The sequence below is a fragment of the Berghia stephanieae genome, chromosome 8, assembly GCF_034508935.2.
Source record: "Berghia stephanieae isolate SIO BIC M18660-M18661 chromosome 8, UCSD_Bste_1.3, whole genome shotgun sequence".
NCBI lineage: Eukaryota > Metazoa > Mollusca > Gastropoda > Nudibranchia > Aeolidiidae > Berghia > Berghia stephanieae.
In genome coordinates this window covers 40,726,548-40,741,547 of record NC_088367.1, presented here as the reverse complement: position 1 = coordinate 40,741,547, position 15,000 = coordinate 40,726,548, and the positions used below count along the sequence as shown (strand labels likewise).

Here is a 15,000-nt window from a genome sequence, read left to right as displayed (position 1 = left end):
ATAATATCTGCCAACATGTCTGCAGTAGGGCAGTACTTTAAAGTAAACTTTCCATTCCTTAGTTCTGTGCGAATAAAATGGAATTTTATGTCTATGTGTTTAGATCTTTGTCTGTTCACTGGATTGTTCGCTAAAGCAATTGTTCCCTGATTGTCTTCAAAAATCAAAACATTGCCTGATTGATATTCTCTGTCAATGTCTTTCAACAACTGGTCTAAGTAAAGGCTTTCTTGTACTGCAAGTGCAAGAGCCATGTACTCTGCCTCACATGAGGACAAAGCAACACTGGGTTGTCTCCTAGATTTCCAAGAAACTAAAGCTCCATTAGTTGTCAGACCAAAACAATAACCTGAAGTGCTTCGCCTATCATCAGGACTTGAAGCCCAATCGGCATCACTATACCCTATCAAAGAAAGGTTGTCAATACTTCTTCTGTAAGTTAATTCATAGTCAATGGTTCCCTTCAAATACCTAAACACATGTTTGACTGTCACCCAATGAAATGCCAATGGTCTGGACAAATGTTGAGAAAGTTTTGTAACTATCCAGCAGATGTCAGGCCTAGTGCATATCATAAGATAAATTAAGCTACCAACAGCCTCCCTGTATTTTCTTTCATCTATTGGATCACTATTATTTGACCACTCAAATTTTTGTTCAGAGGGATTTGCTCTTGGTTTGCAATTAGTCATATCTAACCTTTCCAGAATTTTCTGAGTGTATCTTTTCTGGTTCATTTTCACATATCTTTTCCCTTGCTCAAATTGTATACCCAGGAAATAGGATAGATTCCCAAATCTTTCATCTTAAATCTGTCTTTAAGAACTTTCTTAGTATCAGACATGACATTTACATTATTTGCAGCAATAACAAGGTCATCAACCCATGCTATAATAATGACAGTTTCATTTTCAGTGAACTTGGTGTACACATAGTGATCAGACTGGCTCTGCACAAACTTATTTTCAAGTAGAAGAATATGCAGCAGGTTGTTCCAATTTCTCCCTGACTGCTTGAGTCCATACAAAGACTTTTGCAATTTATAAACTAGTTTGTTGTCTTTTGAATCTTTGATTTCAAAGCCTTCTGGTTGCTCCATGTATATTTCTGCATCAATTGGGGCATTCAGATATGCGGATTTTACATCCATTTGGTTTAAAATCAAGCCGTACTGACAAGCAAGTTGCATCAATATTCGAATTGATGTAATGTTTGCAGTTGGTGCAAAAGTTTCAGTGTAATCAATACCCTTAATCTGGCTATAACCTTTAGCTACATATCTAGCTTTGTATGACTTTGAGCCTTTTGAGTCTTCTTTCATTGTGTATACCCAACGTCCCCCCACTGCATTTCTGCCTTCTGGAAGCTCTGTTAAAGTAAATGTTTCATGTTCTTTCAAGGCATTAATTTCTTCTGCCATAGCTTCCTTCCAGAAGTCAGAAGCTGGGGATTCAATTGCTTCTTTGTAATTTTTGGGAATACAGTACAACATTTTGTAACAATAATCAACATTTGCATTATCATTATCAACATGTACATCATCATCATAATCAACATTTGTTCTATAACAAGTTTCATAATCATCTAAGTACTCTGGTGGTTTAGTTTCCCGCCTAGGATAATGTGAATTTCCCTTTCTTTTGTCAACAACTACCATTGGGGTGCTTTTTTCATCTAGTTCTATTTCTTCATTTTCTTGTCTAGGTCTAAGTTCTAGTTCATCATCATTTTCATCATCTGGAAAGTGAGTAAAAGATTTCTCTCTTTCATGAGCGCTGTTTTTGGTGGACAGAAATTTCACAATCCTGTGTCTATGCACCTTTCCAGTGTTTGGAAAATAAACTAAATAAGCAGGACTATTCCTGTCGTAGCCCACAAATATTCCCCTTGTGCCTCTGGCATCAAGTTTCTGTTTGTTTTGTACATATGTATAACACTCACTACCAAATGGTCTCATATTTGACAAGTTTGGTCTTCTGCCAGTAAATGTATGGTAAGGAGTATCCCAAGACGATTATTGTAACATCTGTTACGGGTGTATGTAGCTGTGTGGATAGCATATGGCCACATTTCTTTACCTAGTTTAGCCTCTAACAAAAGACATCTACCCATTTCAAAAATGGTTCTCCAATTCCGTTCAGCGACACCGTTCTAGTGTGGAGAATAAGGAGCAGAGGTTTCATGCCTTATTTTATTCTCTTGCATTAACAACTGAAATTCATCCGACGTGAATTCTGTCCCATTATCTGACCTCAGACATTTCACTCTCCCGTAAGGGCTCGAATCCGCCAAAAATCTTATAGTTGCTGAGACTGTGTCACTTTTTTGTTTAAGAAAGTACACAAAGGACATTCCGGAAAAATCATCGGTAAATGCCAAAGCATATTTGAAACCTTCTCTAGAGGTTGGAGTAATTGGACCAGCCAAATCAGTATAGATCAACTGTAGTGGGACTTCTGAGCGAATGCGTGGAGTTTTACTTTTAACGTTAGTCATTTTCCCCTCAAGACGAATCTCACATTTAGCTTTCTCATTCTCACCATTTGTTTTATTTACATTTATACCATCAACCACTTGTTCAAGTTTCTTAACATCTTCAAAGTTACAGTGGCCAAAAATTTTATGCCAGTCTTGTAAATCTAAAGTGTAATTCACATCATGCACAGTTTGTTTAACATTAACATCAGTTTGCGTATCACTTTCTGAAATTACTATATTGTTACAAATGTGGAGATAATACAGTCTGCCATGCCTATGAATGTCAAATTTTCTGCCACTTTTGTCCATTAATTCTGCAGAATTTTGTCTGAAATGCACACTTGCTCCATTATCAGCAGCTGCTTGAACTGAACAAATGTTCTGAGGGAATGTAGGAACATAAAGAGCATTGCGGAGTTGTCCACTACACTTGTTGCCTTTGTCGTCAACCATTGTTACTTCCACCTGTCCTCTTTTAAGAGCTAGGTTATTTGCTCGGTCGCCATTTGCGAGCTCGATAAAATGTTCACTCGGGTTGAAGTTTTGTTCAAATTCGGTAAACTTTGTTAAGTCGTTGAAAATATGTGACGTTGCACCACAATCCACAAGAAGTTTCTCTTTCTTATTCACATTTAATGCATCGAAATGTTCATTCACCTTAAATGCAAAATTATGTTCATTTCCATCAGGTTGGAAGGCTGCATGTGCCTGCGTGTTATTGGTCGTTGAGGTTTTCTTTCGCCATCGACACGTTTTGTCAGTGTGGTTATCTTTGCGACAAAAACTGCACCACAGTCTATTTGCTTTAGTTTTATTGACTGGACAGTCTCTTTTAAAATGTCCATGCTGACCACAGTTGAAACAAAGTATTTCTTTCGAAGGATTTTGTTGTTTCATTTTAGACGCATAGTTGGGCCTAGCCGTCGCCTTGTACTTTAAAACTGAATTTTCTGAAGTTGTAGCGATTACTCTTGATTTTTCTGTTTCCTCAAAGCTTCCCTATTTTGAAATCACTGAACGTCGGTTTCTTCTCTGATTGGGTGATAACAGCTACAAAAGCTTGGTATGAGTTAGGTAGCCCTTTCAATACCATTGCGACTAGTAAACTATCAGAAACCTGTTCATCTGCATTTCGTAAAGCTGATGCTGCTGTCTCTGCCCTAATTAAGTACTCTGTTACACTTTCAGTAGGACTCTTGGCTAATGATGTCAATTCAGTGTACAAATAAATCGCTCTTGGGGTGCTTGAGCTGGCATAGTTCCCCCGCAAAATCCTGAGGGCTTTTCGGCCGTCATCAGCTGCAACTCTCATGACTAAAGACAAGCCTTTGTCGTCCAGGAATTGAATCAACTCAGCATAAGCATCTGCATTCTTTTCAAAGTCTACATCTTCCCCTTCACCCGCAAGGGTCACATCTTTCAGTTTCTGTAGCCTGAGATAGCTCAGAAACTTCATCTCCCATTGTTCATACTTCTGCTCATCCCCATCGAAAACTAATCTTGCATACCTGCTGTTGTTGGCACTGGGCCCATAACCTGTTAAGTTTGACATAATTTAGGATGACACAGGATATTTTTGTAACTATGGTTTTTATTCAAACCCAAAGAACAACATATTAATGTGGAGACATCGTGAGTGAATTTCAGTAGGAAGGAATCAACAGTAAAAGTAAAATGTAAACACCCGGTTATTTATCATAAGAGTGAACGCCCTTGGTTCAAGGGAAATAACCAACAAAGTATTGTAGAGAGACATTATGACACAGTTGTTTCTCTTAGACCATTAGAAATCATAAGATCATATACTAATAGTAATAATACATAGAAATAATTCAACAATAATGACCAAGTTTAACTGATATATACGCACCGTGAACTCATTAAACCCACTTTCTGTTACCTAACTCTCTTACAGTACCGTTGCGCCTAGTTCGCCGAGGCCGCATAGGAAGCTTTTCGATTTATTTGTTTATTTATTTGTTTCTATCATATTTACACTCACATGTGAAACTTCCTTTCCTTGATTGTTTGTTAGTATCATTTTGTTGGGTTTAGTATCACTTGAAAATTTTGGTTAGGGGACGGTTGTTTTTTTGTATGTAATTATGAGTGTTATTAAATGGTTTTAATTGCCACAAAACCTTTTAAGGCCTTAATAGGGTCTGTGTTCTCTATTCTACGAGAGCTATAGTTATGCTATAGAGCAGTAAAATTAGGTGCCCCAAACGTAAACAAAGGTCTATAAGCACATGGCAAACCACATGTTCCTGTCTTGACAGCTCACGTTCCAATGTAAATTATAGAAAAAAATAACCTTTAAAATTTTGCTGTTAGGTGGCAAAAGAAACACATATTCATAAATACTCGATCATGAATCAAATAATGTCTAGATATGGATATTTTATGGAACAAAAGGTAAAATTTATCAAAAGTTACAGTCTATCTATTTTTAGACCAGAGCAAATTATTGCGCTGGTGTGAACAAAACGAGAATTATTCGGAGCCTGAATTTCAGAATAATTTAGCCTTATATTATTATTTCTGCAACTGTTAGATTTTATGTAAACATATTTTCAATACTGAAAGTGTATTGCCTACAACTCAAACTACAAAATTGGGAGACCTATATTGTGCGTAAATTATTCCGGTCCCTAACGAAAATCACTAGCAACTTGTTATTGTTTACGTTTGGGGCACCTAATTTTACTGCTCTATAAGGAAAATAGAATTAAAAACAGTGATACTTTTCATTTTCCTTTCATGTTTTATTGGCATGCCGTTGTCATTTACTTTGGTATTCCATTCCGATTCCATGTGTATGAGGGTGATGGGGGAGGGGGACTGTTTGTATAATTTAACTATATGTGGGGTTAGGGTGGATGTGTTGTATGGTGGGGGTTGAAATAAGGAAATAATATACTTAGTTTTACACAGAACTGTTCACACTACATTATTCCGCAGGCCGAAGGGTTTTAGGAAAAGTGATCGATCGTTGAAGTTGTGTCGATTTCAAAAGTAAGGGGGGGGGGGGGGGGGGGGGGGGGGAAGACACGGACGCACCTTGTTATTTGTTTTACCCTAGTTGAACCAACCATCATTGGTTTACTTCCGTGCCCCAGTTGAACCCTACCCATCATTGGTTTACTTCCGTGCCCCAGTTGAACCCTACCCATCATTGGTTTACTTCTGTGCCCCAGTTGAACCTACTATAATTGATTTACTTCTGTGCCATATTTAAGCAGTCAACATAGGTTTACTTATGTGCCCTAGTTGAACCATTTATATTTTTATGGGTGGTTTTAAATGTAAATATATCATATTTTACTCAGCCGTCTCTTTGCTTTGCATTGAAATTACCGGCTTAAATAAATTTTCACAACCCTGTAAAGTCCTAGAAAAACAAAGACACTTTTCACAATGGGCAGTGAATGACTGTAATATAATTATTCCTCTTTTCAAATAAACCGTTTGAAGGAGCTTTTCAGTTAAGATGGTAGTCTTGGATTCGTGTCTAATCCATTTTCAATTTTGAAATACGATCTTATGTGCCTGACCATATTTTGCATTTCTTGCAGAAGTTGCCTTTGCTGCCTTAATGTTCTGCATGATGCAAGCAAATGAAATACCAGTAAGTTGATAACAGTTAGATGTATAGGAATTCATTTATTCGTTCATTCATTCATTCATTCATTCATTCATTCATTCATTCCTTCATACATACATTCATTCATTCATTCATATCGTTCATTCTTTCAAATCACTCGCTCATTCATTTATTATTTCATTCATTCATTTATTCATTCATATCCTTCATTGATTCATATCCTTCATTCATTAATATTCTTCATTCATTCATTATTTCATTCATTCATTTATTCTTTCATAAAATTCATTCATATCATAAGATAACGGTGATTAAGTATTTAAAATGATATTATCTAACTTGTCAAGTTGATTGACATTCTTTGAATCATTTACTAATCTTAAAATGTTACTTTAAATCCAAAAGTACACCATTTTCTAACATTGTCATCATACATTAAATATTTTATTATAATAATATATAACGTAGAAGGTAAAGTCTACTTTCTCTTATACAAAAGCATATAAAAATCGTATCTGCGTCTATGCCTCTTTCTCGTGACATCATGACAAACCGTAATTTGATTGGGTATCGTGGTCTGCCGCCGTATTGTCAAATCCATTTGTGCGCACCATCAGACTTTATTACGGTGATATTTCAGAAGATTCACCTCGAACTATTGCCACTTATAAAATTTTGAGGTATAACTATACCCTACTATTACTACTACTACTACTACTACTACTACTACTACTACTACTACTACTACTACTACTACTACTACTACTACTACTACTACTACTACTACTACTACTACTACTACTAATAAATGGCATATGTTTATTTTAGTTGATTGGCAGTTTATGTTAATTACATTGAGATATTTTTCCTAGTATTTTTCGATTATTATGAACACTCTTATACTGCTGATAACAGAACTGGGAAATTTTTTACTATGTGTGCTCATTGTTTTAATAGAAATTGTCGACAGGTTCTGGTGAGTGTAAAACTCTACTATTGGTATGTTTTTATTCAGTTATGCGAGTTGTATTGTCTATGTAATTATTTACAGTGTCAACAATGGACACATCAATCCGTGTCTTTGTTTCTTTCCGTCTCAGATTTGACTATCTGGACAATTCTTACTTGTCAACAGTTGGTCAGTCTTTGGGTGGTTTTGTCAAAGTGTGTTATGCAGGGTAGGTGGTGGAGTTTTATGTTTTGTCTGTGGCAGTTGCATTGAGACACCCTGTTGTGTGATGGCAAGGTGAGATGAAACGGATACCATCAGGAAAGAACTCTAATCTGAATCGATCCAAACAACATTTGACAAGTTTCACTGATCACTGAAGCTGACTTACGTGACTGCATTATGTCGTCTCCAACTAAAAGTTGTGATTTAGACCCCATAAATACTGCCATTCTAAAAAAGTGCATTGATGTAATTTTAACACCATTTACATGTATTGTTAATAATTCGCTGCAGTCAGGTGCTGTACCAGACATTTACAAAGTTGCTCATGTCAAACCTGATCTAGATAAAGAGAACTTAAAAAACTATCGCCCTGTCTCTAATCTTCCTTTTCTTTCTAAAATCTTAGAAAAGCTTGTTTTGAAACAATTACTGTCTCATCTTTAAAACAATTGTCTTGAAGAAAAAATTCAATCGGCTTATAGGCAACATCATTCGACGGAAACCGCACTTGTTAGGGTTGTTAATGATCTCCTCTTTGTTATAGACAATGGTTCATGTTCTTTGCTGAATTTGCTTGACTTATCGTCTGCTTTCGATACTATTGACCACACTCTTCTCCTCAAACGTCTTGAAATTACTTATGGCGTGTCTGGTGCAGCGCTTGATTGGTTTAGGTCATATTTGTTTAATCGTAAACAGATTATTACGGTGGTTGGATATAGATCTGAGAAAATCATTCTTGATTGTGGGGTTCCCCAGGGTTCAGTACTTGGACCCGTTCTTTTTGTTCTGTACGTTGGACCTCTGTCTAAAATCATCAGAAGTTTCGGTCTGTCTTACCACCAATATGCTGATGATACGCAATTGTACTGCGTTTCCAATACGAGAAATTTACAAGAAGTATCAGCCAATAGTAAGAATTGTATCCAAAGTGTTAAGAAATGAATGAATGAGAACAGACTGAAACTAAATGATGATAAGACAAAGGTGCTGTATGTTGGCAACAGGAAGTGGAAAAGTGAAACAGATTTGAAGCTGGGGGATGCCTCCATTCAAATTGTTGATAAAGTGAAAAACCTTGGCACATTCTTAGACTCTGGACTGTCGATGGAGCATCAGGTTAATAATTTGGCTAGATCTCTCTTTTTCCAACTAAAAAATATTGCTTCAATTAGACGGTTCATATCTGAGGATGTGACCAAACACCTGGTTGTGTCCCTCGTACTATCGAAATTGGATTATTGCAATGCTCTGTTGTTTGGCGTTTCGCAATATAATCTGAGATGTCTTCAGATTGTCCAAAACAGTGCTGCCAGGCTAGTATTCATGAAGCGTAGGTGCGATTCTGCCAGACCTCTGCTTCATGACCTGCACTGGCTGCCTGTTGAGAAAAGGATTAAATTCAAAGCTTGTACTTTAGTGTATCGTTGTCTTGAATGTATTGCCCCTTCCTACATTTCGGAACTAATTGAAATATATTCAAAACCCCGTTCGGCCAGTGATTTCACCAAACTAGTTGTCCCTCGAATACGGAAAAATGCTGGAATGAGACCCTTTTCTCATTTCGGACCCTCTGTTTGGAACGCCTTACCACAGAGCATTCGGGAAAAAGAATCTTTGTCTATTTTTAAACATTCGCTTAAAACATATCTGTTTCGTTTTTAGTAGATGTTATGAGAGGCAAGATAGGTCTGTCTTTTCTATTGTGAGTTGTGTGTCTGGGTGTGTGTGTGTGTGTGTGTGTGTGTGTGTGTGTGTGTTTGTGTGTGTGAATGAGTATGTGTCAGCCAAAGTAATTTGTAATTTAAGCGCTTAGAGTCTGGTGTCTCGGAGTTATAGCGCTTTATAAGTTTTCAGCATTATTATTATTATTATTATTATTATTATTATTATTATTATTATTATTATTATTATTATTATTATTATTATTATTATTATTATTATTATTATTATTATTATTATTATTATTATTAGATGTTGTCTTGTGTGTTTCATTCTCAGCTTTTATGGAAATGGTTCTCAATGTTGACGATGGTGGACTGTTTTCTCTGTGACCTAGTGTTTCAGTTGCAATAATCCTTTGTTTTCTCGTAACCCATCTTAGTCCAATGAACATTTTTGATAGATAGTTGTAGAAGATCATCCTCATTTCAACACATGATATATAAACAAATAAAATATCTGGAGATGAAAAATGTATAAAATGTGTTTTAAAATGCTGTAACATTTAATTCAAATCTAAATTTTTCGCACAAAGTGTACCCAGAATATAACAAAAATGTTATTTTTTATATAATTGTCATTGCATTGGGTTTGCAATTGTTATTGACATTTTTCAAATGTAATACTTAGAGTATATGATGTTTAATATGCCTCGCACTTTCTAAAGATCCGTTGGCGTGGCGCTGGCAAATCAATGTTACATAAATTTACATTACAAAAAATTGAAATTGATTTGTTAGTCTGACATCCTGGCGGGTCATGAGCATTTAAAGACCTTAAGCTACTTTAGCCCATTAAAATTTATATCATTTCATATCATATATTATCAAGTACAGGTATAGAATTCAAATTATAAAACAATGTAAATTATATAAAAATCAAAAAAATGTTGTTGTTTTTTTCAGTCTTTTTTTTGTAAGAGCTATTGCCGAAGTGTTTGTCAGGTACGTACTTTTTACGGTATTAAATGCGACCAGTCCTCCCGTTCTGTCATTTCGGACGCTGGGTATTCGATTAACAGAGATTAAAAAATAGAGAAGCGTATAGATTAAAAAAGAGAGAGAGAGAGAGAGAGAGAGAGAGAGAGAGAGAGAGAGAGAGAGAGAGAGAGAGAGAGAGAGAGAGAGAGAGAGAGAGAGAGAGAGAGAGGGAGAGAGTGTATGTGTCAGAGAGTAAGAATGAGAGAAAGAAAAAAAAGATAGAGAGTGATCGAAAGAGAGAAAGATGAGTGAAAGGGATAAAAGGAGAGAGTGAGAGACAGAAAAATGATAGTAAGAAAGAAATAGGGAGATAGGGAGAGAGAGAGAGATAGAGAGAGAGAGAGAGAGAGAGAGAGATAGGAGAGATATACGATAGAAAGAAAGGGTGGAGAGAAAAATTGAAATAATCAGAAGATGCACAGAATATTTAATGATAAAGAGAGAGGGAACAAGAATAGAAGGAGAGAAAAGTTGAGATAGAGAGATGATAATAATAATAATAATAATAATAATAATAATAATAAAATAATAATAATAATAATGATAATAATAATGATAATAATAATAATAATAATAATAATAATAATAAAATAATAATAATGATAATAATAATAATAATAATAATAATAATAATAATAATAATAATAACAATAATAATAATAATAATAATAATAATAATAATAATAATAATAATAATAATAATAATAATAATAATAATAATAATAATAATAATAATAATAATAATAAGAATAAGAATCATATTAATAAAATAATAATATTAATAATAATAATAATAATAATAATAATAATAATAATAATAATAATAATAATAATAATAATAATAATAATAATAATAATAATAATAATAATAATAATAATAATAATAATAATAATAGTAATAATAATAATAATGATAATAATAATAATAATAATAATAATAATAATAATAATAATAATAATAATAATAATAATAAAAATAATAATAATAATAATAATAATATTAATAATGATAATAATAATAATAATTGTTTGTTTTGTTTTTAAGGGTTTTACGGCGCTTGCAACACATTTAGGTTATATCAGCGCCAGTAAAAAGGAAGAAAATGGGATAGTAAAAAGTTCTAGAATTACAATTAAAGCACCCAAGCAAAAGTAAGACAAAGGGGAACTGAGAACAAATAGAGATCAGATGTAGATTCCAAGAGCATACCACCAATGTACTTAGTTTGAAATCACCTACAAGTCTCATCCAGACACAAGCACAAAATCCAACAAAGAGGAACACACTCAAATGCTTACATAATACATTCAAAATAAAAATAATAATACATAACAGAGAGATGATTTACAAGGAAAAAAATATCATCTCCCAAAACAATAACTATGCATTTGACTGTTTCCCTCCCAGCTAGGATTCCGGCCAGTGCCAGGACAAAACCAAGTAATCTCATTCCGAGACAAAGACAAAAAGCATGTTGGAAAACAGATATAAGGGGATAGAAGACACAGTATGTACCTCCCTGCCCGCTATGGGAGGTCAGGATCCCCACCCAGAATAATAATTGTAATAATAATAATTATAACAATAATGATAATAATAATAATAATAATAATAATAATAATAATAATAATAATAATAATAATATAATAATAATAATAATAATAATAATAATAATGATAATAAAAATAATAATAATAACAATAATAATAATAATAATAATAATAATAATAATAATAATAATAATAATAATAATAATAATAATAATAATAATAATAATAATAATAATAATAATAATAATAATAATAATAATCACTTCATGAATCTTTTCCCATCTTTTCTTTCAGGGTTAATGGATTGAAATCGGGAAAAAAACGGAATGTCAAATTTTTTAATGGAAATAAATTATGACATGGAATTTTTGAAAATTATAAATTACACTTTTGGAGCGTAAATATTCGGAATTAAATATATATCTTGATTGTTGAAAAAAAATGTTTTTGTCTTTCATTTTCCACAATGTTTCTGGTTGTACAAAGTATGTAATGACAAATCAGTCTCAAACCGTAATATATGGGTTTGAACTTTGAACTTCCAAATTCACCGTTTATTCCAAGCTCTATACTTGTATTTTCTTATTTGTTTCCCCTACATGAATTCTCAATAGTCATTATTTAAAAATGTCCTCAAACACAGTAACAATTTCAAAATTAAAACATGTTATAAAAGGGAGATAATACAAAAGAGTCAATCACCATGAGCATTAACTCGATTGAATCCTCTTTACAAATCAATAAAACAAACCAGTGTTTTTTTTTCACATACACATATGCGCATACACACACACACACACACACACATGCATATATATATAATAAAGGTGAGAGAGAGAGAGAGTAAGAGATAGAGAGAGAGGAAGAGACAGTTAAATAGATAGTGGGAGAGAGGGAGAGAGATAGAGATATAGAGAGGGAGAGAGAGGGAGAGAGATGAAGAGAGATACAGAGAGAGATAGAGAGGGGGGGGGGGGGAGAGGGAGAGAGAGAGAGAGGGAGGGAGAGTGAGTGAGAGAGCAATAACTGACTCATTCTTATCTTTCTCTTAATGTCATCAATGTTCAAGCACTTATACTTTAACATTACAGAGATGAAATAATAATAAAACGGGCTTGCAGTAGCGTATTGCTACATCTCTAATCTGAAAGACTCCAGCCAGTTTTTAAATTCGTCACCACAGTTGAGAACAGACTCGAAACCTCCTGCCAATCACGTCACAGGATAGTGAAAGATTATGTGGTCTGCTCTCTCTGACGTTCCCTGACAGTGGGGACAGTCGGCTGACTCTCTCAGACCCCAACGATGCATGTTTGCAACAGTCCTACCGTGGCCTGTCAGTAGTCAGTTTAAGGCAACCAACTGTTTGCGTTTGCCATTTCTGACGCTTGACACGAACTCCGTTGGATCTTTGATTACCCCACCAGCTTCTAACATGATAATTCTCTGATATCCCCCCCCCCCCCAGGCTTAAACAATATAAACTTTCTTTTCAGTTTTGAGCGGTAGAAGGGCTTTCAGAATTTGAGTCGTGATGTCCTTGGAGCTTTATTTATGATTGCATTAAAATTTAATGGGGTAATGAGGATGAGGTATTTCTGTTTGTAGTCTAAATTTTAGGTTGCTTCTTCTTGCCTGAGTTCTGTTGGTACCACTGCACACTGGGTCGGCACCTGCCTAAACGAGGATAATAAAGATCATGAGTACATATGCCAACGTCCAAAATGGTATTATGTCAAGGTTCTATTACGATAAAAATAATAATAATAAAAAATAATAATAATGATAATAATAATAATAATAATAATAGTAATAATAATAATAATAATAATAATAATAATAATAAAACAACAACAATAATAATAATAATAATAATAATAATAATAATAATAATAATAATAATAATAATAATAAATAATAATAATAATAACAATAATAATAATAATAATAATAATAATAATAATAATAATAATAATAATAATAATAATAATAATATAATAATAATAATAATAATAATAATAATAATAATAATAATAATAATAATAATGATAATAATAATCACTGTGTGATCCTCAATGTACCCTACAAATAAATAAACATATTATAAAATGTATACCACAAAGATATCAATAGCAGCAGTGTATATAATATTGTATCAATGGCATGGAAATGTAACGCTAAAAATGTAGGGGTTTACCAATGATTATCAAAATATCAATAAATTCAATTTTCAAAGTTTCAATCATACTCTTGTAATACCGTTTTGAAGTGATGGGTCAGATATTGTGTTGATTGTGTTCAATACTGTACGTTACAAGATGTATTTGTACAGAGTAATAAAAATCGTCTGTGTGTTGCTTGAATCGACGATTTGTATAATTTACATAATATTATGGTTTTATAAAAACATTGTGTGAGACGTATGTATGTTTCTCTTTGAGTGTGTGTATGTGTGTGTGTGAGTGTGTGTGTGTGTGTGTGTTTGTGTTTCTGAGCATGTATGGATAGGTAAATAATGTGTTGATTCAATTACCGTGCAGTGATCACGTTGTCTGGGTTCTGCATTTGTATTTATTTCTGACACTTGTTGTTGTTTTGTCGTTCCATCTTTGGTGATTTGGTTGGAGATGCTATACTGTTTTGTATGTTTGTTTTGCAGGCGTATCCCGCATAGTTGATGATATTGAGAATGATCTATCATGAGGGATGTAAATGCAATCATCAAAAAGTATCAAATAATATTTGGTGGTTTGTTTACATAATCTGATAAAAACCTGCTATCTCCAGTAACACGATAATGATGGCGTACAGCATACAAAGACTTTTTCCAGTCACATGATACCAATGACGTAGATCTAAAGAGGTTAATGTTTTCTACTAGGCTAAAACGGAAACTCTTTGTCATTTACCGAATTTTTTAAAATATATTGCGCAAAATCAACTAAACTTGCTCAAATCGCTACCAAAGGGGTCCCTACTCAACTGCAACACTTAGCATTTAAGACGAGACAGGACCCATGTTTAGCAATATTACATTTTTTTTTCTGGTCAGAGATAACGTTGTTAACGGCCAAGTTCTCCTTTTATAATTAAATACGCTGAGATAATGTGAGTAAAGAGCTTGTTCCAAGGACACAACTATGCACCATTCGGGACTCGAACACAGGACCTTCCAATCCTAAATCGAGTGTTAATTAAGGTGAGGTAGATAATTTATTTGTATATCAGGTCCAATCATTTACAGAAAGCCCGGCAAATTGGATCGACAGGACCTACAAATCCTAATTGATCAGAGCCTTGACGTTTAGTGGGGGCAGTAAAGTGCATATTATATAACGGCAAAAGGCTAACCAGTTGACCGTCATATGACCATATTGGTTTATTGGCGCCTCACGAGGACCTACCTATCTTGTAATGGATGAAGTGAAAGTCAATATAACCTGGCGCCTGAAAAAGGGTTCAAAACACTTATCTCGATCATATGTCTGGCT

General features: G+C 33.8%; 1 pseudogene; it reads right to left on the bottom strand.

The window, feature by feature from the left end:
- Window positions 1–692, bottom strand: part of LOC144979008 (uncharacterized) — a 750-nt pseudogene extending 58 nt beyond the window's left edge.
- Window positions 693–15,000: the final 14,308 nt, after the last annotated feature.